The sequence below is a fragment of the Neopsephotus bourkii genome, unplaced genomic scaffold (assembly GCF_033783945.1).
Source record: "Neopsephotus bourkii isolate Nb327-2 ecotype Australia unplaced genomic scaffold, CSIRO-AGI_Nbou_v1 NB_1433, whole genome shotgun sequence".
Lineage (NCBI taxonomy): Eukaryota > Metazoa > Chordata > Aves > Psittaciformes > Psittacidae > Neopsephotus > Neopsephotus bourkii.
This window is the reverse complement of record NW_026901910.1, coordinates 125,130-151,492: the sequence shown is the minus strand read 5'-3', so window position 1 is coordinate 151,492 and position 26,363 is coordinate 125,130. Positions and strand designations below refer to the sequence as shown.

Here is a 26,363-nt window from a genome sequence, read left to right as displayed (position 1 = left end):
TTACTGTCTCTGTCCCAGGAGCCTGATGTCATGTCTGCTCTGTGAAGTAGTGATAATTCTTCAGACCTCCGCCACGGGAGAGGTGGGCAGCTCCCAGTCTTCAGTCTGTCTGCAGGCTAAAGCAAACACTGTGGAGCTTCATACTCAGTGTCACCTTACCGTGTCCTGCGGGGAAGGATGGGGACTGCCTTCGAGGAGCCCTGAAAGTCTGGGGTGTGAAGTAAGCACTAAGGAAAGTCTCACTCCTGGACCTCTGTGAGTGGCCAGAGCCGCCCCTGACTGGTGAATTGTGCACATTCAGAGAAAAGAGTAGGTCTGAGAGCTGATTCTGATCTCGAGTTTGCAAATCCAAGGTCAAGTTCTCTCCCTGCCGTGACAGATTGCATGTGAATGAGGTTCCCAGACTTGTGAGAACAGTGGCAGCAGTTTGTTGCCTTTAGACATGAGCTTCATGAAAGCCTGGCTGCGTCAAGGTCCATGCTTGAGTAAATGATACTGGCTCCTCACCTGCTCCTGGCTGGCTGGATAGGGAAGAATTCCTCAGTTTTCACCTTTTCCCAGGGAATGGATGCTTTGTGATTTACTGAGGTGACTTCCAGGTGGTGGATCCATGTAAATGGGGAGGTTGGTTAGACAGTTTTCCCTTTTTTTTTTTACCGCATAGGTCTGTGAACCAGCTGTTACTGCACAGCTTCCTACCACTGCTTGCTGCACCTTTGCTAGGTAGTGAGATAGAGCTGGTTCAACAGGAGGGTGATGCATCCTGACCTTTGAAAGCAAGAGAATTCCTAATACCTCCCCGAATTCCCTTTGTTTCTCTGTTCAGCCTTGAATTGCATGGTCTTCTGGTGCAGCCAAAGCCTGCAGGCACTCCGCAGCCCTGGCAATATGTTGTGCCAGCCTGTTAGCAGTGCTTCCACCCCTCTCCATTGGCACAGGACCGAGGCTTGTGGCTCTCCAAGGAATGAGTGACTGGGGCTAGGTGTGGGATGGAGGAGCTTGGGAAGATGGAGCAGGTGCCCCCACCTTGCTCTCCAGGTAGATGAATGATGATGATGATTAGAGCTCTTGTAATGATCTTGGGGAGGGGCAAGTTGAGGACAGAGACATATTTTGCCATGAAAATGGGAAATGTAATTAAAGGCCACATGTTAATTAAGAGCAGGAGGGGAGAAATAGATGGATTTCTGCCTGAAGTCTCATTGGCATTGGCAGTTGGGCACTTTGCACAACGCTAATAGGCAAGGAGGAAAAGCAGGGAAGATGGAAGTATTGTGTGGCAGCTCCTGCTGCGTGGAGCGGAAAGTTACTGTACTGATACTTGTTACTGTAAGGGAGAAGTTTTGTTCTCCCCAGCCAAGGCTGGGAAACCGGAAGGAGGAACGGTACCCACAGCCTCTTGTGTTCGGGTCTTTGGGGTAAATTGGCTGTGTTGAGACACAGAGAGATGCTCCAGGCCTGATGACACGCATGTGCTTCTCCGTGGCCTGCCTGGCAGCCTCCCTGTTCCCTGCATGGGGATTTTCAGTGCCTAGAGTGTCAGACCAGTGCACTCCATGGTCTTAAAAGAAGCGGGTGTGACAGGGGGCAGGCGTCAAGGAGATGACAGCTCTGCTGCTCTGGCAGGCTAGTGGATGCCGGGGCAGTTGTAATGGGAGGATCTCCTAGGTTTGGATCCTGGACTCTTTTGCCGTATAAGACAGATGTGTGGAAGAGCATTGGGAAATACCTGCCCTGACTGTAGAGGGGTATTAATGTGTTTAACATGGGAATCCTGCTCTCCTTCAGCTGTGCCTGTACCCCATTACCATGGCTCTGGAGAAAACAAAAGGAGCTGAAGCACTGTATGGGAGCCGGGCTGGGAATGAATAGAGGGGGGTGAGTGTAGGGCAGTCGCATGTACCTGCTCACATGAGAGTACTGCAGAGGGTGGTGGTCGTGGTCTGTGTGAGCGTGATGCTGTCTAGGGGAGCAAGGCATGACTGCTTCTTTGCAAAGTGAGAAGGCTGTCTGCATGCAGCTATTAAGGGCTGTTCAAAATGTAGTTTGCCGTGTGTTGGGGGCTCACAGGGATCAGGGAAAGCAAATGTGCAAAGCCTCTGACTCACAGGCAAGGTCCCAGAGTCAGGAAGGAGTAATGTAGAAGCTGCAGGAGCCATGTGCTGCATGTCAATGAGGCAGGCGGTGAACACAAAAGTGCTGTAGCTCAGCTCTGCTTCCCGTGTGGCTTCTCCCTTTGCGCGTGTGGCTCCCCAGAGGAGCAGAGCAGCTCTGTCTGAGCAGAGCGTGGCATGGGGCAGAGCCAGGGCGGGACGCGAGGAAGACCCCGCTGCGCTCATTCCTGGAGCACAGTGAATGGGGTTTGTAAGGTGTCCAGTGTCTGTGATGAACCCTGGCCTGGAGGGGCGCATGTTACGGCAGGCACAGCGTGGCTGGGACAAAGAAGACATTAAAGTGAGGGAGGGAATTAGGGAAGATGATAGAAAGTCACTGCCGAAGTGGGAATTTGGCCATGGAGCAGGCCGCGTTCCAGACAATGTGAGGGGTTTATAGCAGCTTGTTTGGAACACAGTGCATGAGGTCCCTCCTGCATGGCCGGCCGGAGCATTTGCTCCCTGACCTGGCAGTGGCACTAGGGAATGCCCCGCTCGGTCCCCTGGGTTATAGCGCATCCCCACTCTCCTGCTTCACTCCTGCACTCTTTTGCCTTTCTTTTCATTTCCTTCTGGCATCTTGAGGCCTAAAGCGTTTCCAAGAAGAACTGATGTTAGGAGAGCAGCAGCTGAGGAAGCTTGCCAAGTGCTCTACATTGGTTGACAGCTCCTCTCAGAACCAGATGGTTACTAATTAAAGGGAGTCAAGTGAGGAGGCTGCATTGGCCTTTCTCTTTTCTTTTTTGTTGGCTTTTTTTCCACTTCCTCTGAGGAAAAGATTTCGTGACCTTGGAGGAAGATCATGTTCCTCTGTCTGCAGGGATGGCCGCTTCCAGTGCTTGTAGTCTGTGGTGACCCTGGGTGCAGGGTCCTTCTGCAGCAGCAGGCTGCTTGCTCTGCCCAAGGTAGCTGCCACGGGAGGCAGGACAGAAAGGTGGTTGTAAAAAGAAAACACAAAGGGGGAGAGGAGTTGGGAGCCCTCCCGCAGATCTTCTGCAGGACCTTTCCTTGGAGCCTTATGCTGTCAGTAGAGGTGATCCTGGCATTGTCGTGCCACCCCTTCACTGAGTTCCGCCTGCCTTGGGGATCTTCTCCGTGTTCCTCAGCCTGCTGCACCTTTCACACAGAGGGGTACTGTGAACGTGGCCTCTCTGGGGTCATCTGTGCGCATGTGGGCTGCTCCGTGTGGCTTTTCCCTGTGGTACTGGAAGCCGGATGGCTGGGAGTGCAGGGCAAGCACCGCTTGTTTCTCTGTTTTCAAGAACATTTGGTTTCTAGAGCCAGTCTTAACAGATGCACTGTCAGTGCTGGACGCTTCAACCTCAAGTGGAAGAACTGGGTCTGAGGGAAAACGGCTTGGCAGTAACAAACACCTGCCACTCAAATTCACGTCCAAGACAAGTGTAGCAGCTTTGTCTCCATTAAATTCCAGAGCTTTGGTCCTGCACAGGCCCCCGCTCCTGAAATCTTGCTCCTTCCTCCTATTGGCATCAGTGCTGCATGGCTGGATTCTGGGGGACTTGAACCAGGATGGCCAGTCCATCCTTCCCCATAGGATTGCTGCTAGAAGCACGCTCAGGTACTGTACCCCTCAGAGCTCGGGGTGAGCTTAGCCCCGCTCTGGGCAGTCCTGCCTCCTGCTGCTCAGCCCATTTCCTTTCTGCCCTCTACACATGCTCTGGAGACACAAGTGCTCCTTTTATGCCAGACTCAGAGACCCTTAGAGAGGACACGCTCTACATATTGCCGAGAGCCAAAACAGGGATTTCCAATCTTGCTCTCCTTTTGCAGAGAGGAAGCTGTGTGGAGTGCCTGAATCAAAGGGCGGCTATAGGGGTTGTACAAGTGCAGTCTAGCCCCCCCTAGAGATGCCTTCGCTGGTTCCAGTTGCATGTTGTGCCTTCCTTGAAACCTGCGAGTGACGGCCTGGTAACATCTTGTACTTTGGGGACAGAGCAGCGTTCTCAGAGAGGATTACTGGGGACTGACAGGGCTGCCCCTCTACCCTTGGGGGGCTTCTCGGTGGGCTCCTGGGCACTGCAGAGCGCTGATCTGGAGACTGGCCTTTGTGTCCCTGACAGCACCGCGCGAATCCGCATCTGCATGATGCTGCTGAAGCATCTTCTCCCTGTCATGAAATATTCATGCTCTTCTCCAAAAGGGCTCCAGCAGCAAAAGCGTGTGTCCCTCCTGTGCTGCGCCCCCTCCGCAAGCAGGCAGCCTGTGCTGCAGAGAGGGCGGCTGTGGGCTCTACTGGGAGGTCAGGCCAGACCCAGGCAGCTGATCTCTGTTTGACGAAATAAAACAGAGCAGAAAAGAAGCAGCAAAGCCCCAGGAGGTGATTTTGAGACTTAACCCTTTCCATGCTGGGAAGCACCAGCAGGGAGAGTGTGCAGCGAGCAGCCAGATCTGGAGAGCAGCCAAGGTGCTGTAGTCCTTTCTCAGGCTGGGGAGGCTGTTCCCAGGCCTGGGAGCCCTCCTGGAACAGGCTCTGCTGCTGTCGGATGTGCTGCTTTAAATCCATCGGATGTGAGTTGCTGTGCTTCTCCTGGCTTTGTTGAAAGCCGCCTTGATTTCATTGTATTCACGAGTCCTTGCTAGAATGTCATGGAGGAGCGCTCAGTTTCCCCTGTGAGTGGAGGAGCATAAATCTTGGGTCTCATGAGTTACTTCTCTTTGATTTTTTTTGATGTTCAGGGCATTTTTGAGCCTCCTCCTCATTTGCTGTTATGATGTCAGGCAGTGAAAGTAATATATTGCATCAATTACAGGGCACTGCTCCACTGAGGGGAAAGTTTCTGGGCTGGGGGGTGATGATAGGACTCCTGCCTTGAGCCCTGGCACTGTGGGGCCCTCACCCCATGGGGTGACTGTGGTGCAGGGCGAAGGGGGCTCTCTGTGCAGGAGCTGAGGTGTGGAGGGGACACGGTGCTCAGGCACACACTATGGGTGCTGTTCCAGCAGCCTGGCTGGGTTGGAGGATGCAACTGGTTCACTCGTCCCTCCCTCTTCATCCCCTTGATAATCCGATTTACGTTCCCTTTTCTTCCCCTGGATCCTGCTGTTACCATGGGAACTATATTCACAGTTGCATTTCATTGGCTTCTGGAAAAACTCCTTTCTCCCTTTCCCCCTGTCTCTTTCCCCTTTCCAGCTTGGACACAGAGCTGTGGCTGTCAGAGGATGGGGAAGCTCACAAGGCTTCTGATAACCAGGATGAAGGCAGCAGTTAGAGAGAGGAACTGGGGAAATACAGCAAGACCATTAAGGGCTGGGTGAAATAATTCTGCTTATGTGGCCTTTAGCTTGGTCATTTCTGCATCCCACGGCTATGAAAGGGAGTCTTGGACCCTCACTGTCCACGAGCCCACCCGCTCACCCCAAGGGTCTCTTCTGCTCTGAGTTCTCTGAGCACCAGGGTGGTACCTGCTCAGCTCTTCTGTGTAGCTGAGGGGTTTTCCTGCCTGTTTCTGCAGAGCCCAGGCTGGTGTCAGGAGTGCTGCAGGGATGAGGGGCAGTAAGGGAGGAAGTGCTGCTCCAGCTCTTGCACTGTCACCTTCTTGCTGCCTTTTGTTATGTTCAGGACGATCATGCCTTGCCCTGGTAGATTAAGAGCATGCACAGAAAGTTGCAAACAATTGCGATCCTACACCTTAACGAATTGTCTTCTGGTGGCTTTGTTGCTGAAGTAGCTGCACTTTGGTGTTTTCCAATACAGCATATTTGCTAAAACTGGGAGAGAGGCTGGATTTGGAGGAGGAAGGGGCAGTGGCAGAGGGGAGATGCTCCACAAGCACCTTCTTAGGAGGTTCTCCTATTAGTTGGTCCCACGTGTAGTGGGGCTAGCAGCCAGGCTGCTTCAGCCTCACCTCTCTGGGCAGCACACTTCCTCACCCTGCATAGCTGCCCTGCTAGAGAGCCAGTGGGGCTCTGGCAGCCTCCCTCAAGCTGTACCTGTCCGAACCAAGTTCCTGCCTCTGATTTTTGTTTCAGCCAAGCACGTTGGCATCTGAATGACCCCATGTCAGCCCCTGTGTCTGGTGTTCTGGCCCCTTCCTGCAGACACAGAACTCTCCCGCAACCCCTCGTGTTGCCTTCTGCCTTGGAGAGTCAAGAGGTTTTGATGCCTGGCTCTTGGTGTTCATACTGCATAAAGGGCAGATGTGAAGTGGGTGAAGGCACCTGTACACAGGTATTTAAGAAGGGCTGTCTGTGATGGAAGGTGAGATTTAGTGGTTCAGGAGCCAGTGTAAGGCACTGCTGCAGCAGGGATGGAGGGTTTGTCGGGCGCCTCGTGTTCTAGAAGGGATGAAGATGTATTGCATGCTGTGGAAATCCATTTCCGCACTCCGGTGCCTGGATGCTAAAGCTCTGTTTGGCATTTTTCACTGGAGCCACAGTGTCTCCTTTTCCTCTTAATTAAAACATCCCCTTCTGCTATGCACGTGCCGCTGCTCTGTCATGCAGAGCCCTGGAGATCACTGCATCTCCTTTGCATCCTCTGAGAGGGCAAGCAGGGATAAACCCCACCCGGTGATGTGATTCCTAGCGCTTCTGCCGGCTCGGCTGCTCCAGGGGAAGTCTGCCTGCGGCCGGAACAACCCCGCTTTTCCCGGGGGCAGCGGCGGCGAGCGGGACCTGCGCCGGGCTGGGAGCGCAGGAGGGACCGGGCCTGCCCTGCTCTGCTGCTGGGGGAGCCCCGGCAGCGGTGCCACGGCCGCTGTGCCGCCAGGTGGCGCCGCCGCGTCCCGCCCCGCGCTGCCGGAGCCCCCGGGCAGCCCCGCGCCGGCCGCAGGCAGGGGGTGCCGCCGGGCTCCTGTGTCTGCCCCCAGCGTGTCCCAGGCCGGGGGTCGGAGGTGGCCTGGGGCCGGCAGACTGGGACCCTTCCCCATCCTGTGTCCCCCTCGGCCCATGCAGCAGGGTATGCGCAGGGCTGGAGAAGCAAACCCTGACCCTAACCCCATGCGCTCTTTGTCCCTCTGTAGGCAATAGCATGGATGTCCAGTGACAATGGCATTTGAGGGAGGGAGAAACTGAACAGAAATGCAAGCAACAAGTACTTGGGCAGGGGTTGGGTGGTCCTGGCAGGAAGGACATTTTCCTTGTCCCAGACTCCTCATGGTGTGTGTGGCACACGGGATGAATGAATCCAGCCCAGCAGTCGCTAGAGTGTTAGTGCAGGTGACAGCAGCTCGCTAGTGTTTCCTATCATGACCTCATTTACAGAGCGGTGATTTCGAGTGACCCCAAACACTAATAGAAGCATTGACTAAAACTGAATTTGTGGTAGGCTTGCGACCTTCCTCAAAACTCTCCTTGATCTCTGCTCTGTGACTTACTAACATAGGGCACAAGTGTCTGCAGTGACCAAGCCTCCAGAAGCCGTCTGGAGATGAAAGCACTGAGTAAGTAAGTCAAAGGGAGGGATTACTCCATTCCTAGTCCTGCTTTAGGACACTAGTAGTATGGACAGCAAAAGCCGCTCTCGCGCCTTCCCTGGCTATCTCCTCGTACGATGCTGGTGCTGGCTGCAGTGTAGCTCGGGGCTGGCACCCCTGTGCCCTGCTGTGTTCTGCCGTGCTTGTGCTTGTGCATGCCCGCAGAAAGCGTGTCTGCGCCGACACAGTCTCCCACACCCGTCACTGGCATGTGTGCACGAGGTGTCCATGGCCGGGGCTGTACGTGCGTTGGCAGGCGGGGACCAGAGCGGCACAGGCCACCCGCGGGCTGCGGGCAAGCTGCTGGAGCACAGCGCGGCCTTGGCGCGGAGCGGGAGCTGAGGAACGCGGCCGCAGCAGCCAGGCTCCACTGCGCTGCGCTGCCTCCGCCTGCCTGTATGCACGGCCGCGACATCCCCCGCCGCCCGCCCGTGTGGGGCCTGCGCGGCCGGGCGCGAATGCCACCGGGAACGGGAACTCGGCGCTGCGGGGGGAGCGCTGCCCCCCGGTCCCTCCCGCCGGGCTCTGCGGGCTTTGTGCGCCGCGCGCTGCCCGCCCGAGCCGGCCCTGCCCGCGCAGCTCTCCCGAACCGCGCTCGGAGGAAGGAGCCCTATCAGGATAAGAGTCCTCGCCTCCGAGCCCGGGGCGGCAGCGGGAGGCGCCGGCCCCGGCGGTGGCCGCGTTTATCACGCCGGTGGCCTCGCTAATCGAGGGTTTAACCCTTCGCGCCTCGCAGGTGCTGCTGGCAGCTGGCTCGCCGGTCTGTCCCGTCCCTCTCCTGGCTTACCAGGGGGCGGGGCAGAGGCTCTCTCCCAGCTCCAGCACCGGTAGAACCCAGCCTTTCCTTGGTTTGCTGCTCACTGGGGCGGCTCTGGACAGCAGCACTGGGCTGAGACCGCGACAGCAAAGCAAACACCTCTGCAGGGCCCTGTGCAAAGACCGGTGCAGACACAGCTAGAGCAGGTAGCAGAGGCCACCCCAGGCCAGGCTGTGGTAGGAGTTAGGCTCTTCTCCCATACCAGCATCCCAGCACCACTGTGTGCAGCAGATAGAGGATGGCCTCCCCTGGGTTACAGTGAGCATTTGATGTGGTGGGAAGATGAGTCTAATGTTCAGAGTGCCCAGGAGTTACAGGAAGAGAAGGATTGAAGAGCTGTGTTGTGCCTGTGCCTGCATGGGTATTATGAGTGCATGTGATGTGTCAAAACCAGCAAGGCATCCAGAATCCCAAGCCTCAATGTCTTTGTGATCTTGGAACTGTGTCAGAAGTTGTCTTTGCTAGACGATGGTGTGTCAGCCGTGCTGGGGCTGCAGCAGCATATTTCCGTGTGGGAAGAGGGTGGCTTAGCTTGATTAAATTCTGCTCTGGTGCTCTAGCGCAGGCTGCGTTTTGCCTTTAGGATCGCAGCACAGGAAAACCCCAGTGTATGGCAGGGGGCCAGGGCCCAGCTCTGCTGAGAGGATGCTGAGCAGGAGACTGTCTGGCTACATAGGTTGATGTGCTGTCTTTGTGCTTCCTGGGTTCTTTTGGGTGAATGGTCTTGGCCTGCTAGAGGTGTGACAGTTAATAAGTTAGCATGGAGGAAGCAGGCTGGGATCCCATTTGAAAGGAGCAGAGCAGCCAAGCTGGGCCCTCCTGATTCCATCCAGGTCTGTCTGGCACAGCACAGGCTGCCTCAGCCGTGGTGGCACAGGCTCCTCACCGCTGCTGGCATCCGCCCTGCGCAAACTCCAGCAAGCACGAAATGAGGGAGTCCATTCTTCCCCCGCTGGCTGCAGGACTGGGCACTGGCCTGGGGCCTCTCCTGGGCTGGCTCGTTCCCTGAACGATGGCTTTGTGATGCCATCAAAACAGAAGTGGGATTGAGACCTTCCGAGGTAGCCCAAGGGAGGTGAAGGCACAAACAGAGGGACTTGTGAGGCTGCGGGGCAGGATTTGTGCCAGTGTCTGAGGGGAGAGGAGGGCACTGGCCCGAGCCTCTCTAGGGAGGGGAAGGACCACGGTGGGATGGGCAGGACCAGAGTAGCATGGGGAGAACTGAAAAGCCATTTTTAGGTCAGAGTCTACCTGTAGCAGTAATGTAGCCTCTTCAATCTCCTGGTGGGACCTCTGCCTTTCTGGGGAAACACGGGATGAATTTGTGCGCTAGGTCTGTGGATTTAACACTGAAGCTGCCACCAGATCCTACTTTGTACCTGTGTGGATCTGCAGAGCAGACAGCTGCTCCCAAAACAGGCATTTTACAGCCCCGGGCTTGTTTCCTTCAATCCAGTTTATCCTATCAGGTAAAAGCCAGTCTGGGCTCCTCGGCCAGTGGCTTACTTACATGTCGATGTACCAGGCAGCTACAGGATGAGCTGCAGTCACGCTGGTGGTGTTGGCAGAGGGAGGCTTTGGAGAATGCGAGGACTCCGCTTCCCCATCCCCTCCCCTGCTGTCTTTCCTAGTGTGGGCGTAATGATGGAGGCGGGAACGGGAGGCTGGGAGCCGGAGTCAAGCGCTGGGAGGGCAGCTCGCCTGGCAGATATTAATTAGAGGCAGAGGTTCAGCGCTGAGCCGGCAGCGGCTCCTCCAACCGCTGACCTTCGCTGCTCTCGTTGTGCCGCTTTCATGTACGCAAGCAGTGAGGGACGCCGAGGGCCGTGATGTAGAGAGCCCAGAGGCCGCAGGGCGAGGCGGCCGGAGGGCAGGTGGCTCCGCATGAGCCGTTCCCCTCTGCACCGGACGTGGCTGGAAGGATGCTCTGCCCGTCTGCTGCGGGCACCGAGCTGCGGTGCCTCAGCGGGGCTTGGGCGCTGCCTGCGGGACCCCGGCGGGGTGCGGGTACCGCGGTGCGGGTACCGGGGCCGGTGGCAGCGTGGGAACACGTCGCCGCTTTGCTGCCGGGGAGGGGCGGGGCGAGGCGCGCGCTGCCCCGCCCCGTCGGGAGCCCGCGCCATGGTTCGGCAGGGGGCGCTGCCGCACGGCCTGCGCGCTCCCGGCGATGGGATAGGGACAGGAATGGGAACGGTTGTGTGTGTGCGTCCCTGTGGCCCTCCCCGTTCCCGCTGCTGCTTCCCGGGGGGTCCGAGGCGCTGAAGGGCGAGCGACTGGGGTCTGGCGGCTGCAGCGGTGCGGGAGGGGAGAGGGGGGGCGGCCGGTTCGTTTCCATCGTAGGGGAGGGCCGCCCGTTCCCACCGGAGGGATGATGGCTTGTCCCCGCATTCCCTTTAGCTCTGCAATACTGGGGACGCTGCCAGGCGGTCCCTGCTTCCAGTCCTCCCTCCCCAGCCCGCCCCGAGGTGAGGCAGGAAGGTGACACGTCCTGGTTGAGACGCTGCCGGGATCAGGACTGTCTTGGCAGCCTGATGTGCGCACTTGTGCGGTTCCTGTCTGCCTGCCGGGGCAGGGAGTAGACAGGGGAGCACGGGCAGCCAACTGGGTCGGAGCTCGGCCGAGGGCTGCTTGTGCTCCTGCATGCAGCAAACGGTGTGTGTGAGTTGTATGCTGCTTCCCCCGAGCCTGCGCGCAGCCATCCCTAGCACCTCAGCTCCTGTATCCTCCTGCTCCTTGGCTCCCATCTGCCTCTCTCGGCACCCCCACCCGAGTGCCGCTGTCGATGGAGGCCGTTGCTCAGGGAAGGGGGTGGCTGTCGGTGAAGGCAGTATAGTGCTGCCCTTCCCGGGGCTGGGGCCAGCCCTTATGCGTGTGCTGCTGGAGGCACGGCAGAGAGCGGCTCGGGTGCGGGATGGCCCCGGCTGAGCGAGGCTCCAGAGCGTGATGTGCAGGGTGTCAGCATGGCTGGAACTGGGGGCCCGCGGGCCGGTGAAGCCGGGCAAGGGGATGTTGAGTGGGACAAGCCCCGGTGGTGCCGCGGGGAGCCGCGGGTGCCGGTGCTGGTCCGCGGCAGGCCGCTGGGCGGCCGGCGCAGCGCCCGCGACCAGGAAGCGGTTAATCAGCGCGCGGGGCTTTTATTTTGACAGGGCAGCGGCTGGCTCCGCGCTCGGAGGAAAGTGAATGATCCTGTTTCTCCAAATGATTATTCCGGCTCCGGCGGAGAAAGGAGCACTCGGCACCCGCAGCGCCTCGCCCCTCGCCACGGCGTCCCCGCCCGCGCCCGGGCCGCTGCGCCCGCCGGCTCCGCAGCCCGCCGCCCGCGCCCGGCCGCCCGCCGCAGCGCGGGGAAGCCGCCCGCGGCCCGGGGCCGGGCGGGCAGCCGGGGCCCGCCGCGGCCGGACGCCCACCCCCGCCGGCGGGCGCGGGCTGGAGCCGCCGGCGGCGCCGGCGGAAGGAGCGGCGCGGCGGGGCGGGGGGCTCCGCCGGCAGCGCTGCCGCCGGCCCCGGCCCCGCGCCCCGCGGCGGGGGGCCGAGCCATGAGCGCGGCCCGCGCCGCCGGCCCCGCGCCGCCGGCCGGCCCTCAGCAGCCCGCGGAGCCGCGCCGCGCCGCCCCGGCGAGCTCGCCCGGCCTGCCCTGAGCCGCGCCGCCGCCGCCGCCGCCGCCGAGGTGAGTGCCCCTTCGGGCCCGGGCGGCCGCCGCCCCATTGTTCCGCTCCCCCGTGTCCCCCCGCCCCGCCTCTGGGCTGTCAGCGGGGCACGGGGCGCCGCCGGGAGCCGCGGTTCGAGCCCGTCCCGGGCAGCGGGAAGCCGCTGCGCTGCAGCTCCCGGGGGGCGGCCCCGGCTCGGCTTGCCCGGCGCCCCCCCCTCCCCTCCCCGCTCCGCCGGCCGGGGCCGTGCTGTCAGCGCTCCCGCTTGCCTCGGACATCTCCGCTCCGCGTGGCCCTTCCCGCTAGGCTTGTGCGTTCTGGGTCCTCGTAACCCATCGACGTGGCCCCTGGTAATTCCTCGAGGACCAAAGAGCCTCGAGTGGGGCTCGGCTCTAGAGGCACAGAACTTGCTTGCATTCCGGTGGTCTTTACCGAGGATGTGAAACCCCAGGGAGGATTGCCGCTGGGATTCCTGTGTCCGGACTCGATGCGTTTCACGTGGGCTTTCAATTAATGCTCCTGTTGGAGACTGTCTTAAGTGTTAGGGGAGAGCTCTCTCTTTGGGTGTCCTCGGTAGCTTCTCTTCCCCCTTGAGGTGAACCAGGCGTGTGGTCGGTGCGTAGGAAAAGGGGGAAACGCCACACATACGTGTTTTCTTTGCGCTCGGAAAGGAACCATTGTAACAAAACCTTCCCTGCGTTGTGCTAGGGACATGTCTTTAGCAGGTGGTGAACTTGTCCTCGCCCCGCTGTGCTAGCAACCACTTGCTGGAGTAGAAATGTGAGAAGGATGCATATCTGAACACATAAGTAATGCTACATGACAGGGCAGGCTGTCGTGTTGTGCGTGGCGACTGCGCGCCTCGGGGCTGTTTGACAGGGTGTCGGGCTGCAGTGTCGCACAGCTCTGCCCTGGTCGTGGGTGGCGAAGGGCTGCTGGGAGCAGGGCATGGAGGATGGCCACGCACCTCCCCGCAGCGCAGGCTGCAAGAGCCTTGCCGCACGTCCTGACCTGCGGGCTCTGTGCTGCAGACGTGGCTCCTGCTCGCTACCCTGCCCAAGTGCTGCTGCATGCCAGGCACGCAGGAGCAACATGCTGCTCCTTCCACCATCAGTCGCCAGGCCCCTGCGAAGGGATGTGTGTGCGTCTTGTTCTGCTGCTTTGGTGGCAGGAGGGATAAGAAAAGTGAGTCATGGAGGAAGTGATTTGCCCAGAGTTGCATGGCGAGTCTGTGTCGGTACTGAAGCAGGAGCTCCTTTGGCTCTGGTGCCTGTGATAACGCCGGCTGCCACCCCACATGGGTATGGAATACACGCCCAAGGCTGGGGCTAGTGCAGAAATCACCGGTCCATGTTGCTGCCTGATTCTCTTTCTCCTTGGTAGAAAGATGAGTGTTTTGGTGTGCTGGCCCTACAGCAGTTGTCTACTCCACTGGAGACTTTTTCCAGAGCGTTCACACCCTAGATGCTCTAGAGCCTCTTTGTCTGTTTTTATTTAACGTGTGCTTTACTATTTTAGCTGGGCAGATGGTGGGATTGGTGCCTCCCTGCCACCCTGGCCTGTACCTTCTTCCTTAGCAAGAAAATCCATCTTGTGGTGTTGGGTGTTTTCTGCAGTGCAGTGTCAGAGGAATTACTGTGTCTCCCTGCCCCTGAAAGTCCCTTTCCTTTATCCAGACCCCCCCACTGCAAAAATAGAAGTCAGCAGCTAAAGGAGAACTTACTCAGAAACTTAAAACCACAGTTGTGTTTCACTTGGGAGTAAATCAGTTATGCTTTGTACTTTAAAGCCCTCAACCTTTTGCATCTCACCATGCTGCTGTTGGAAGGTGGTTCTCTGGTCACTGTGTGATGATGGAGGGGACAGACTGGTGTGTGTATCAGCTGGGCCATTACAGACCTGCAAGTACTGAGGTCGCTGGGCTACACTGTTCCAGGGCAGCTGCCAAGGGTGTGCTGGACCTTGCTTGTGATGGCTTAGAGTCCATAAGGTCCAAGCTCTTTGACTTTTCTGTTGAGTCGTTGGCAGCATCCTGTGTACTTGCTGTTCTGGGGGGAAATACTTGCTGTTCCCTCTCACCAGTGCTGTTCTTTCCTGCTGGAGCACTGTGCTTTCCTCCCAGCAGCATTGGCTGTGGAGGGGTGCGGGAGGGAGCAGTAGCTCTTGGTTCCTGCTGCGGGAGCATCAGCTGTGTCCCAGCCGGTGGCTCTTCTCACTGCTGTAGAGGTGTTACTGTTTGTGGCTTACCCGGTTCGTCTTCAACAGGTTGCAGAGCCTCAAGTACGAGCTGGGTCCTGGGATCGTTTCCTGTGCCCCATCTCTTGTTGGTACAGTTCAGGGTTGACATCAGGATAGCCTTTGCCTCTGGACTGCCTCAGGTGATTGTGTTGGGCTTCACTGCTGCCAAAAGTGAAAGTTCTTAGCTGCTGGAGCACTTGAGGATGTGTTTGTGTCCCCCTGAGGTCCAGGTGTGCTTTTGCTGGCACATCTTGTGTTGTGTATTCCAGCTGCTACAATGAGTTTAGCTGTTGCCGGGGTATGGCACAGGCTGGCTTCCAGCTTTCAGTTCCATAGGGCTCCAACCAGTTTTAAATACCCTGAGCGATGGGACTCCAGTCAGACCTCTTCTTGGAGGTTATGTCAGTCCCTCCTTAGAAAAGCACAAGTTTGCTGTTCCTGCCCAGGATGAGGGGGAGCACAGGAGCATTGTGCCATGGTTGTGGCATTTTTAACAGGAAACGTGGCACATAGATGTGTGGATGTGTGATGTAATGAAAGACAGATACCATAGTGATATGATGTACAGGTGCAGCAATATTTTGTCAGTGTTATTTAAGCTGCATCAGCGAAGTACTAGGAGGACTGCCATCGTGACTCTTCTGGCAGATCCCAGTCTAATGTAGGTTAGGACTCAGTGTAGCTCAGCTCTCCTTTCCTCCCAGGAAGATGTCAACTGCAAATGTATTTTCTGGTGACCTTGAGCGGTTCTGTGTTTCCAGGGCCATGGCAGCTTTGGGTTCTGAATTTAGTTATCTCCATGAGAATAAAACTACCCTATGAGGTTTCTTGTAGTGCTGAAGCTGTGGAAAACCACACACACTGTTTTGGAGCACAGGGCCTAGGAAGCATCGCAGCTGCTTTGCTTCTCAGTCGTGTGTTTCCAGCAGCTCTGCGTGGCGCAGGGGGTGAGGATGCCTGAGCTGACATTCCTTAGTTCTGCTCGAGTTCTGTTTGGAAGCTGTGTGCTACTTGCCAGCAGGTCCGGGGTTGCTCCTCTGGTTTGTCTTTCCCTCTGCGAGCACTGCCCCTGGCAGCCTGGGGTGGAAGGTACCCAGGAACTGATCCCGAGGCTGGTGGGGATGGTTTCTGTTCCTGTATTGCGCCCTTCCTCGGCCTCTTCCCGGGAGGCAACACCAGCCAAACCACGTGGCATGGATGCGATGCACCCTTCCTCCTTCTGTGGTGCCTGTTCCAGGTCATCTGCTTGGCAGTGGGCCCTTCCTGGGAACGGGGAGCTGGTTTTATTTTCCTCCTACCTGATTTTCTTTGAAACTCAAAGGTGGAGAGAGTGATGGATTTTCTTCTAATGGGGCCCAGTTCGCGGTGGCGTTTGCCATTGCCACAGGGCTGTACTCAGCAGGAGCCAGCGTAGAGGAAGCAGTTAGTGTCACCGGCACCTGCTTTTGATTTAAGGGAGAGCCACGCTACGGAGGGGCAGCTTGCCAGGAGTCCAGCGCACTCCCTGCGTCCTTGGCCAGCAGAGCTGTGCTTGTTGGTGCCAGGGGCAGCCTGGAGAGTGAACATGGGACACCTCAGCATGGCTGCGCTGAGCCTTGGAAGTGGGTGCGCTGCTGTCGGCCTCCTGACTGGCCGCTTGCTTGAATGTGGACAGTTGCACCTTACACTCCTGGTGCTGCTTCTGGCGCGTGGGACACACAGCTCCCAAAGAGGCAGGGTTGCCTTGATGCTGACTGTGACCCTTCGCTGGGGAAAGCGTCGTGAGGATGATGGGCTGCAGCACCCTGAAGAGATGAGTGGGAACCTGTTCCTTGCTCGCTGGTGTGTGTCCAGGCAGGGTGTAGCCCATAGGATGAGGTCTGCTTCCTCTTGCTCAGCTCTGTCTGGGGAGATGGGCTGGCTCTTGGGCACTGCTGGTGTCTGGGCTCAAGTTTCTCCCTGCCACACCAGTGCCCTCGCTGGGTTGTCAGGTGGGTGCTTCAGGCAGGGGTTTCCAGCCCCTTGCCCTGCCAGTGATGGGAGGACAGGGCCTTCACCTCATGTCTTGTCCTGCGGCATCTCTCTGGGCAGCTGCAGGCAGTGGAGCATGCTGGCTGTGCATGGGCATCCTTGGGAGGCTGTGCTTGCCTGGTGTGGGCAGATCGTGTGCCAGCTGCAGCTGGAGCTGCTAGAGAGGATGGCACCAAGAGCAGGAGCTAGGTTTGGGGTTTGGTTTCTTTCAGCTGTGACTGGAGATGCCTTGAATCCCAGCTAGGGATGATGGGGAGCCTCTTCTGATGCTGGGGTAATAGCCTCAAGATGGCTTTAAGACTGGGCTGTGTGCTGTGCCCAGAGGTGGGGCGTCACCCTGTTTGGTGAGGAGTTCTGCTGGAGCCAAGGTCTGGGCCAGGAGCCAGGTTTGTGATCTGTGCCAGAGAGGGCGAGACTTGGAAAGCGAAGCAGAGCTCCTCCTGTGTGAGAGATGGCCTGAAATACCAAGCAAAACCACAGAGCGCTCCTTGTTCCTGCCTGTGCCTACTGGTCTTCCCTCTCGCTGAGGTATGTGGGAGGCCACAGGACAGATCTGCTAGCGAGCAGGAGGGCTGCGCTCCTCAGGCGCCTCTGTTCCATCCTGCCTCTTCGGGCTGCTGCTGCTTGGGGTGTTTTTTTGCAGCTGTGTTTTGCTGTTTCTCCCCTGTTAAGCGTGCCTCTCCCATTGCCCTGTCTTCCCTATCCCCATCCTTGCTGCTGCCCATTTGAGGGCCACCTCCTTGCAGGCGAACTGCCCAGAGCGATGCTGTGTGTGGCTGCGCTGCTCCCTCTGCCACAGCAGCCTCCCTTTTCCTTGCCTGGCTGCTCACCGCAGTGGCCGAGGAGAGGAATGGGCCAGAATATGGCTTGTGCCGGAGATGCTCTGCGGCACCGCCTGTTTACAGACTGTGCTTCTCAGAATGTAAGCACAGGAAATGCCAGGCTTCGCCAGGGTCTGTGTGAGCGCCCTGGCTCCGGCGTGCCGGGTGTCTTGCAGCCTCTGCATGCTCACAGCCCAGAGGAGGTTTCGAGCACTCTGCAGAAGCAAGGGCTTGGGTTTCTTCTCTGCAATAGAGACTGGGAGGAAAAGTGGGAGGAAATGACTTAACTGAAGACAGGAAGGGAATATGGGGCAGAGCTAGGGACAGAAGCCAGGATTCCCAATTCCTGCTCATCACTCTGCTTCTACTCAGCTGCTTCTTTGGGTCTCAGCCTCCTAGACGAGTCCAGGTGGAAGGGGACTATTCCAGCCCTCTGAGAAGCTGGAGCTCAGAGACTTCTCTCGTGAAGTATCCTCAAAGCTTTCCCATCCCCAGGTGTCTCATTGCTAGGGTTTACCAGCTGAGAAAACTGAAGTTAGCAAGCTGTGACTGGTGTGGTTACAGCAGAAGTTGCAGTGTCCTTGGCCACTGAGTTGAGCATCCACGGTCCTCGTCTGTTGTGCGCTTGGCAGGCAAATGCCGCTCTCCCAGAATGTTGTACCCTTGTTTGAAGGGCCATGTCCAGGTTTCTCTTCAGGGTTTAAGTGAAGGAAGTTGTTTCTCTCTGCTTGCAGTGTGTTCGCTCCCAAAGTGAAGTCATGCTCCCCTTCACAACAAACATGGGAGGGGGTTTCAGCAGCGGGTGCAGTGACTGCTGCTTCGTTCTTCTGTTGTGCGGTGCTGGGCTCCTACCTTAGGAAAGGCACAGTGGGAGGCTGCAGTCAGTGGAGGATGCTGGCTTAGAAAAAGTGGTTGCAAGGATCCCAAGTAGCCACGCTGTAGGTCTCCACGCTCAGGACAGTGAGGAGCTGGACAGGGAGCTCCAAAGGGCAGTGACTGAGAGCGAGGGCGACTCTTTGTGATGGCGAGCTGGCCAAGGCTGTGGAAACCCCTGCAGCACTGGAGCTTTCACCACTTCCTCGGCAGGATTCATCCCAGCACTGGTCTGCAGCGGAGGATTGGGCCAGATAGGGCCTGAACAGAGTGGGTCCAGCCACAGGCGAGCCTCGAGCGCGGCAGTTAGGCTGGGCTGAAAGCTGCCTGTGTCCTGCCTCCGTGCAGCCTTGTTTGAACTTTTCTCTGGCAAGGAGCAAAAGGAACCGGGGAGACCTAGGGCTGGTCCAAGCAAGTTTCCTCTGCTCTCCCCGCCCCCAGATGCAGTGGGGGGAATGGCAGCAGCTCCAGAGCTGCCGTCCCAGTGCGGAGCAGTCTGGGGGGGGCTCGGTCATGACAGCTTTTGAGTGAACACTTTTTTGCCTCTGGTGTTCCCTGCCTCTTGGGCTGCGATGCAGGGAGGGGGAAGTGAAACTGTGGTTCAGAACAAACCCTCTGGATGGCAGGAAAACTGCTGAGTAGCTGGTTTCCAGGTTGCCGAGGTCCTAGCCAGGGCCCGGTGCGACTGCCAGAAGCAACAGGCTTGGAATTTCCTCCGCCTGGTGCCAGCTTCTCTTGGGCTGGCCACAGCAGCTCTGCTGGGACCAGGGCTCCTCTCGAGCCCTCAGATGGGGACAGGGTGATCCCAGAGCTGGAGCTGCCCCCCTTGCTTTCGCAGCCTGGTTTCTATTTTCTTTTCCAGGGTCCAAGCTGTTTTGAATTACGCAGCCTGTGCCTCCCGCGGGGCTCCTTGAGCAGCCGCCTAACGAGCTGAGCTCCTGACAAACTCTGCTCTGGCTCTGGCTACGCTTGGAAAATTTTACAGCCTTTTCAGAAAAAGGAAATGCCTGGAAAGGCCTGTCTCTTCTTACTTTTATGAGGGGGTCCCAGTTGAGAGGGGGCGAGATGGGGTTGCAAAAGAAGACAGGAAGGATTTTGTATACTGCGGTATGGATGCTTTCTAGTGATGTGGGGGCGTGCGGGCTCAGTGCCTCCTGGGGAGCTGGGCACAGCGGAGGGTGCACAGTGGGTGCAGGGAAGCAGCGACTCCTCTTCCACAGGGAAGAGTCTTCCCTCCCGGATGCCAGCACAGCTCCTGGCTTTTGACTCCGTGCTAATTGTGCTCTTTCTGAATGGCGGTGGGTTTGTTTCTAGTGCGGTCGCAGGCGGAGGCTCCCATGTGCGGATGCGCTGCGTGTCGCTCCTCAAAGCTTGTGGCGGGGACCAGCACTGGATGCTGTGAAGGTCTCCCCATTACAAGAGACAGCAGAGTGCCTGGGTAGGATGCCACTGGGCACAGGGATGTAGGGGCACAAGTGCCACCAGCACATCTGACCCGAAAAGGGTCAGTCTTGTGCAATTTGCCCTTTTGGCTGAGCAGCCGTGATGCACTAGGAGAAACTGGGACACAAAATAAGCTGTGACTTTCCTGCCTTTGCTTGGTAGGGCGGTGCTGAGAAGGGAGCCAGGAGCCCTCAGTTTTGGATAAACTCCTTGGTGAGGTGCCACAGGTCTGCCCTTGCGTTTGTCTGGTGTCCATCATAGCCCGCAGATCCTGGCACTGATCTCCCAGCAAGCGTCCAGAGCGGTTCTGGGGGTACAGGCTGGGTCTTGCCATCCTCCTCACGTGTCCTCACGGTGTCCTAGGTCTCTTTCCAATGTGCAGGGACTGGGATAGGGGTGTTGGTTGGAGGCTGTAAAACCTCCCCGGTGTCCTGGGAAGCTGGGGGGTTTCTCTGGGGGAGGGATCAAGGTTTCTGTGCTATCCAAAGGCATCAGCTGCTGCCAGTCATGGCAGATGAGCATCAGACGCAGGCGGCAGTGGCTGTGGGTGGAAGAGCCTCACGCCGGTCCTGCCGTGAGGGCTTTGCCCGTTCCGCCTGTCAGGAGCGTGGCTCTGGAAAGCTATTTGATCTGGCAGCCTGTGCAGGCCTAGCAGCCTCAGAGTGGGATGCGGGCACCAGAACTGTGCACTCCTCTCCCTGTTTTCATCACTCCACCCATCTCCAGCACCTCCCCAGGGCTGTGTCCCCTCCTCCACCTGGGAAATGAGGGATCTGTCCCCTTCTGTCGTGGTTTAACCCCAGCCAGACAGCTTGTTCACCCACTCCCCCCCTCTTCTTGCCCTCCCCCTACTCCTGGAGGCATGGAGAGGAGAATGAGAAAGAATGCAACTCCCACGGGTTGAGATAAGAACAGTTTAGTAACTAAGGGATAACACAAATCACTGCTGCTACCACCAATAATAGTAATGATAAAGGAGATAACAAGGGAAGAGAATACAACACCTCAGCACCCGGCGACCGATAACTTGCGCCCCCCAGCCTGACCAAGCACCGACCGATACCTCCTCCAACCCTGCAGTCCCCTAGCCCTTCTGGGGTAACTCTCAGTTACATCCTGGCCATGATGTGCTGTGCTATGGAATACCTCTTTGGTCAGTTTGGGTCAGGTGTCCTGTCTCTGCTTTCTCCCAGCTTCCCCTCCTCCCTGGCAGAGCATGAGGCTCCCAAAGTCCTTGGCCAAACCAAGGCATTTTTATCAGCTCTGTTCCCAGCCCGAAAGTCAAAACACAGCACTGCACCAGCTACCAAGAAGGAGAAAAATGACTGCTACTGCTGAACCCAGGACACCTTCCCTTTCTCGGGGCTCACAGGCAGAAGCAGAGATTGCATATGACAGCAGAGGCCAAGTGCCTTTGCTGCAGTGCTGGGAAGTGTAAGAGCAGCTCTCCTATCAGCTTCTTGCAGGGATGAGCTCTCCATCCCAGCTCATTCTCGGAGCTTGAACTGTGTGGGGAGCTGCTGAGAAGAGAAAAAAACCTACTTTGCCTTAAACAGAACCTGCAACTTACAAATGTTTTGCTATGAATGTGATTTTCGCCTTCATACTGCAGGATTGTGTGTTGTATCAGTGAGAAGAGTGATCTACCCACCTGAGCGTTTGTGTGGTTAGGACCTGAGCTGGAAGCAGCTGCTGTCCACTCCATGTTGTGGTTTCAGAACACCAAGTCTCAGCTACTGGTGGCAAATGTTTATAGTTTTATTACACTTTTTAATCAGAAGTAATTTCACAAAGTCCTAGCCTATTACTTACATTCATTAGTGGGGTTTAGTCTTTTTATTTTCTCTCTTAGTTTAATGGCTGTGGGTATTTTTCTGATGCTGGGATGGACCCCAATGCAGCAAATCTAAGGCTGTTGTAATTATAGGCTGCCTTTCACAAGGACTTTCCCCAGCAGTAGCCTAGAGGCCCTCAGATGTCTTCAGTGGGTAGGTTTGACACCAGTGAAGCTAACCAGCTGCCCTAGGCAATCCTTGTTCTCAGACTGATGCTGGCAATGCCTTGATCTGAGCCCTTTCAATGGTAAGGGACAATGTCGGCATCCCTTAGGACCGCTCATCCCTGTCTGGGCAATGCTGGGCTTTGTGTTTGTCTTGCTGCAGCCAGATGGAGAGGTTAATTGCTTTGCCCAGTCTCAGGTTGAAACAGGGTTGGAGGAGGAGGGTAGCTGCAGTGGATGGTCGGCGAGTTGCAAGGGGAGAGAGAAGAGGTGAGCATGTCCCACATTAATGCCGTGTTTTGGTATTGCTCTTCCTCCAAGACCTGATGCGGAGCGTGTTGGATGGCTGCTGTGTTGGTGTTTGATCCGTGCCTGCTCCTGGCTGTGGGTGGTGCAGTGGTCGCAGCTGCGGTTGCTGTTTGCAGTATTTTTGGAAGAGCTACTGGGAGTACACAAAGAATTGGTCTCTTTGGATATTGATAGAAGAATCCCAATAGCAAACATGCCGGGAGGCCAGGCTCTGGCTCCTCTTGCTACCTCCTCGCCTCTCCACTGGGCAGGGAGGTTGACGTGCCCGGAGCAGCTCTGTTGTCCTATTCAACAGACTCAAACTCAGGTCCTGGGTGGTGGCTCAGCTTGAGGTGAGACCCAGCAGTGCTCTGGGGAGCCATGGCTGACAGCTTGGGAAGGAGGAGAGGTTGGGGGAGGCTGGGATTGCAGCATGGAACAGCAGGGAATCTGTGCATCGCTTTTGGCCAATAGACCAGTCTAATGCCCCATCTGATTTGCATGTCATTTTTTTCATTTTAAGAGGACTCAAGTGGACCCAAGTGCCAGACTGCATCTCAGTGTGCTGCAGGAGGAGCACAGGAACTACTTGATTCGGTCGGAACAACGAGTTTGACGGTGGTACTGCTTAATGAGCCAAAGACCCCTCTGGCTGAAGTCAGTTCTTCTCCATCCAAAATGGGCAAGTGCTGATTCTGGGGAAGGGTTTAAGCGGTGTGGGCAGTGACAGAGTGAGAGACGGTTGTGTAGACCCTGGCAATGGTCAGGATGCTGTCGCATGAGTGGATGGCTCGCTTAGGACCTGCTGCTGCCCTCGGGTGTCCCAGTGCCATGGGACCGTAAGGCCGATGGTACCTGGCTCAGCACATCCCAGTGCAGGACAGAACCTATGGGACAAGGACGGTTGTGAGGTGGCTGCTGGATGCAGAGCTCCCCTGGTTGGCCTCGCTGCTGTGAGGTGGGGAGGAAGCCAACCTCTCCATCCTAAAGCAGGAAACCCAAACCACGTGGGCTGCCTTGGCACCTTGTGCACCAAAAGCAGCATGCCTGGGCTTGGGCTCACTGGCTGCCCGCCAAGGTGTCAGTGGCGCTGCTCTGTGTCCCCCGTTGGCAAAGCATGGGGGAAGGTGCGGACCACCTGCGGTGCGGGGGCATTTCTGGTGCCCCAGTGCTAAAGGGTGACCCCACAGCCACACTGTGCCCCAGCATGGCAGCTGTGCAGGGGTCTGCAGCCACCCTGGGGAGGAAGGCCTTGCAGTTTCATGGCAGGGCTTTTCCCTCCTGCAGTCCAGGTCTCCCGAGGTCTTTCTCTGACCCCCAGCTGGGGTGCGGGGACTCCCGCTTCCCGTGGCTGCAGCAGCGGTTATGGGAGGGAGGAGCAGGTTAAGCTCTGTGGGCAGCTCCTGCCCCTGCGGTGTGTGTCCGGTTGGGCTGCACTGCAGCAGCAGCGGTACCAGCCGCCGCCTTCCTCCCCTCGCTGGGCCGGAGCGCTGCAGGCTCTCGCAAACGCTGTCTGCGGACATCTGCTGCCTCCTCCCCCAGCGCCTCCTGGCAAGCGGCAGCAGCTTCCCAGCGAGCAGCCTGCTCTGTGCATCACCCCCCGCGCTCCCGGCCAACGCTCCCTTCTGCTGCTCCGGGCTCCTGCGCAGGACCTCGAAATGGTGGTTCCCGGGGCTGGCTGCGCTCCAGGCAGCCTTCCGTCTCCCAGGGCTGGAGCTGAGAGGAGTCAGGGTGCCTGATGGGGGAAAGGCTCATTAAAGGTGATGCTTACCCGGCCCTGGCTCGTGATTCAAACAGGCAGCCCTTGCCTTGGCAGGGCTCCAGCCAGCGCCTGGGGCCTGAGGCAGGCACGGAGCCGGGGGTAGAAAGCTGGGAGCTGTTTGAGCAGAGCGGATGTGGCGAGGTCAGCGGTGAGCTGGGGGCTTTGGTCCGATGACTGGCTTGGGTCTGTCCTGCGCAGCCATAGGGAGCAGAGCGGTTCTGTTCCAGGTATTAATTTGGCCCCTCTGGGGAGAAGGGAGGTTGGTTTCTGCTGTGGCCGAATGCTGGGATGATGTGATCCTCGGATGCAGAGGGCAACAGGGTCGTGGATTTCTGGCTCCTGAGCGTAACCCCCAGGCTTGGTATTCCTGCTGTGTTGGCAGCAGGAAGCACCATGCAAACAGGCGTTGCTGCGGCGTCAGCCTCTTGGTGCTGCTGCACCAGGATCCCATCTGTGGGTATGCGTTTGGCACCACAGAGTGTGGTGGCAGCATGAGAGGAGGATGCTGGGAATGGACTCTTCATTAGGGACTGTAGTGACAGGACAAGGGGTAATGGGTTAAAACTTAAACAGGGGAAGTTTAGATTGGATATAAGGAGGAAATTCTTTCCTGTTAGGGTGGTGAGGCACTGGAATAGGCTGCCCAGGGAGGCTGTGAATGCTCCATCCCTGGCAGTGTTCAAGGCCAGGTTGGACGAGGCCTTGGGTGATATGGTTCAGAGCGAGGTGTCCCTGCCCATGGCAGGGGGTTGGAACCTGATGATCTTAAGGTCCTTTCCAGCCCTAACTATTCTATGATTCTATGATTTACCCCAGACAGTCCCCCAACATGACAGTTGCTGAGAGGCCACCATGTGTACTTGTAGCCTGGAGGCTTCTCCAGAGGCAAGAGTGGAGGAGCTGGGAGGGATGGAGCAGAAGGATTTTGGGATGAGAGCATGGGGAGTGTGGAAAACTCCTTTCTCCTTACACTGTTGAAGCAGTAGCTGGGAGCGTGAAGGCAACGCTGAGCTGTGATCTCAGGGAAAGCCCAGAAGGAGGGCTGAGGTATGTGGATTAGTTAGAAGAGATGGTAGAGGATGAAAGAGGATTCAGCAGCTCTGACTGTAAAGGCGGGTTTGGAAGAAGGAGCTGGAGGGATTGCAGGTGGGACATGAAAACAGGAGCTTGGAAAGATGCAATAAACGAAGCCGGTGGGGAAATGTGCTGTTTTGTACCTGGATCAGAAAGATACGAGTGCGATTCAAAGGGATTTAGACAAGAAGGTACAAGTCTGTGTTTGGAGGGAGAGGCATCATCTTCACTGTGACCGTCTCTGCGGTGGGTGGGTGCAGAGGTGCAGCCAGTTCTGCCCTGCCAGCTCAAGGGAGCACAGTGAGGTGGAGGGGCATTCCTTGGCATGCAGTTAGGTGGCAGCAGGTTCTGGCCCCTGTTTGGGCTGCGGTCCATGCCCATGCCAGGCATCGAAGCCGTGGCAATGGGACAGCCAGGTGACTGCTCCTGAAGGAGCCACCGAAGTCACCTGAGCACCGGTAAAGGTTGCAGCATGGAGGGGGCAACGCCAGGCTGGCAGTCACAGGGAGCAGGACTAAGGCCCCACAGTGTCAGGAGCGAAGGTGCACCCGTTAGCACGCTTTGGGGTGCTGGTCTGCGGCACCCAGGCACCGTGCTGCTGCACAGAGGGGGAGAGCCTGGAGCAGCTCTCAGGTCTCCTGTTTGCCTGGGCAGCAACCAGGCTCCTCCTCTGCCTTGGTGCAGCGCTGAGCGTGAAGGAGATGAAGCGAGGGAAAGATGGGGCATGCGTCTGAGGGGAAGATGAGAGATGCCGCTGAGAAGCAGAACCGAGCTCCCTTCCTCTGTGTGCTGGGGTGGGGGCAGCGGAGCCGGGCTGCAGGCCAGCAAGGCTCGCACACATCCCTGGGAGAGGAAGCTGGAGCACTGCAGCGAGCCATGCTCTCACCTGCACAGGTGATCCAGTGCCACTGCGGTGCAGGGCTGAGACAACAGAGCTGTGTCCCCCTTGCCAGCCAGACCCTGTCCCAGAGCCAGGAGAAGGGGTGCCAGGAGTCCAGCAGGACCCTTCCCATGGGCGCGTTGCCTCCTGTGGGTGCCCTGGTTAGTGCCATGGCTGTGACTTTGTGCTCACAGGCTTCTCAGAGGGCAGAGGTGTGGCAGAGACAGGGGTATGGGCTGCAGGGGCTGGTGCTGGGCTGAAGCAGTAGTGCCCTCCTTTCCCCGCTGCAGTGGTGCTGGGTGCATTGCTGCGAGGTGCCTTTCCCTCCCTGCTGAGGGCTTTGCCCCAGGTGCTCGGTTCTCCCTTTCCCGTGCTCTTGTTTTGTGGGATGCAGCTGCCGGTGAGCCGGGAAGCGGGCCGACCTTGCGTGCGGGCGGCGGAGCCCCGGCTGCCTCCCAGCCCGGCGCCAGGTGGGGTGCCCGGTGCAGGGGCTCTGCAGCAGCCATCCTCCCCACCCTGCTCTCCCCGTGCTGGAGGGCTGGAGCCCCGTGAAGGGTTAACGGCGCGCTCCAGCCCTGCTCGGCTCCGGCTGCAGGAGGTGTTCAGCAGCTTGCTCCAGTTGGCGTCTTTCCCAGAATGCTTTGGAAAAGCACCGACCTCTGACCCTCAGTACAAACTGAGCCCAGCACGTGGGAGGGAGAAATTACTCCCAGACCTGCAGGCTCCAGGGTTTACAAGCTGCCTGCAATAAAGCAGCCATTTTTTCCGACAGTTACTAAATCTCCCCTTTTAGCTCCGCTGCAAACCTCTCCCCTCCTCAGCCCCGTGTCCTGCTCTGTCTTCTCAAACCCAAAACATCTCCCAAGGTGAGGCCAGGCTGTGCCCCCCGGGATGCAGGCTGGGGAGAGTCTGTGAGCGAT

The 26,363-nt window shown here is 57.8% G+C and overlaps 1 protein-coding gene across 2 annotated transcripts in view; it reads left to right on the top strand.

Moving 5' to 3' along the window:
• BCL9L (BCL9 like) overlaps positions 1–26,363 on the top strand; it is a 58,691-nt gene that overhangs the window by 5,524 nt on the left and 26,804 nt on the right. Inside the window, exon 1 of one of the 2 annotated variants that reach the window (XM_061368265.1) lies at positions 12,063–12,075. The exons of the other annotated variant lie outside the window; for it this stretch is intronic. The gene's annotated coding sequence lies outside the window, so the exon portion shown is untranslated. Of the gene's footprint in view, positions 1–12,062; positions 12,076–26,363 lie in introns of those variants that run through there. 2 annotated transcript variants of the gene reach the window in all.